Source organism: Diabrotica virgifera, chromosome 9 (genome assembly GCF_917563875.1).
Source record: "Diabrotica virgifera virgifera chromosome 9, PGI_DIABVI_V3a".
Lineage (NCBI taxonomy): Eukaryota > Metazoa > Arthropoda > Insecta > Coleoptera > Chrysomelidae > Diabrotica > Diabrotica virgifera.
This window is the reverse complement of record NC_065451.1, coordinates 138,393,098-138,395,090: the sequence shown is the minus strand read 5'-3', so window position 1 is coordinate 138,395,090 and position 1,993 is coordinate 138,393,098. Positions and strand designations below refer to the sequence as shown.

Below are 1,993 nucleotides of genomic sequence, written 5' to 3'. Positions count from 1 at the left end.
TGCAATTCGGGACTGCACGCTGGGGTTTGTTTTGGTTGGATCAGGGAGAGCAGCATATGTGCCTCCTGATGAGAGACTAATAAGTTTCGAAACCGGTAGAGGTGCTTGCAGCACTCTCTGATTGGACTGGAATATGGTTCGGCTGTATTTTCGTTTTGCAACGAAATTGAAAATGGTTATTCATTTTTGATTTACATTTACTCTGTGTGGAGTATGAAGGGAACCAGTCTCGTTGGAATTTTACCGCGCTGAGCAGATGTGACGTGAATTGTAAATTGTAGAACTCCCTCATCTTCCTTAGTCTCAGCATCCGTATGGCTTGCAAATTGTAGAAGCCTCGGAGGTGTAACCAGAGAAGGTTCCCATTGTTTTCATTCTGGTGGGATATGTTATATGCCATTAGAGTGAAAACTTAGTCTTTTTATAGGAGAGGAGTTTCGTTGCTTTTTACAGCATCACCGGGTATGTAAAAATATCTTTCTATATTTTTTCCTTTCTAAAAAAAAACCATACCATCTTTACCTTTTCCTAAGACGAGATTTATATCATATTAAAGTAAATATTACACTGCAATAAGTAAATTTTCCATGCTTCACTACGTCTAATCAATGTTCTACAGATTAAAAAAATTCTGAAATTTACGTTTTTCACTCTAAATAAGTTTAAAATCCTGACATTTTCATTCTCTCATTTAGCTAATTCTGTAAAGCAATCTTTTATTACAATATTAAAATTTATGTGTTCAAATACATACTTCCTTACATGTGTTCAAAAGCTTATTTTAAGTGAAAGTCATACCAAGGTCAATGATATGGCACGTATACACATCCAAACATCACTTTTTATTTAGTTTTTTCCTGTCAAGTTCTGATAAGGTTTTATACCTTTTTGTAAAGGCCCTCTGTCATATGTACTAAAAGGAAACCAGCTAATCACCGGTTTTGTTTTCTTTTAGTCATTGGAGAAGAAGATAGAGTCCAAGTAGTCATTAATTTATTCTTTTAAATGGAAAAATAATAAGTTGGGAATTTTGGGTCAATTTTGTTGGATATGGGCATGGAATTTTTGTTGAGTTTCCGGTACTAGGAAGTACATCCTCGTCGAGACAAGTACCCTCCACCCCTAAGGTTGGGAAAACCTGGAAAATACTGTACTTGGGTCTCTTCCGATCATCACCCTCGAAGGAGGTTGGATGAGAAACACACCTTCACTTGTGTGGAAGCGACAGGTTTTATAAATAGAATTTGCATGTCAATTTATTTAATAATACCTTTAAATGTTACTCTTTTTGTCAATAACTGTTAATAATAATTTATCTTCATTTTTCTTAAAAATATAATTAACCTAATAACATTCAATATTTTGATACATTAAATCTTTCCACTGTTTCTATCATTTGTATACAATAGTTTGAAGGTTGTAAACCATCTTGTTGTAAGAATGTTGTGCACAATATTCGGGGGTTTAGAACCTTATTTCATAACCTATTTAAATAAAATTTATTTCATCGGTTAGGCATTGTCACCTCCGATCAGATACGGGATTGTCAGCCAATCGTGTATCCTTCCTTAATCATAAGTTGTACACACTGTTGGATATAATTAATTTCTTACATATTTTCATATTGTAAAACCTGCGTTATCGACAGGAGCGTACTAGCCTAGTACGTCCGGTAAGTTAGCTAGTTTGTATAAAATTGTATATAGGGGTTATAGGTATTTTTTTTTTCATTAAATTTGTTGGTTGTACATACTTATATGTTTTATTATCCTACCTTTTGAATAGTATTAGTTAGGTACAGCAATATAGGTCACGTGGAGAGCAATATATTCTATTCTTTCCTGGCGCTCAACACTACTTCTGAATATCTTCTTGGTCAATAGTTCTTTTCTTGTCATTACTCCTTATATTAATTTATTTTCTTTATCATTCAAGTATTTCAGTAGGTACCGTCTTACTAGGGCGTGCAAATACGGCCTGATCCTCCCCTGAG

General features: G+C 34.3%; 1 long non-coding RNA gene across 1 annotated transcript; it reads left to right on the top strand.

Annotated features, from left to right (window-relative positions):
* Nucleotides 1-423: 423 nt before the first annotated feature.
* LOC126892226 (uncharacterized) lies at nucleotides 424-1,752 on the top strand. The gene is made up of 2 exons (XR_007700732.1): nucleotides 424-462; nucleotides 956-1,752. It is a non-coding gene; the product is annotated as an uncharacterized LOC126892226 (long non-coding RNA).
* Nucleotides 1,753-1,993: the final 241 nt, after the last annotated feature.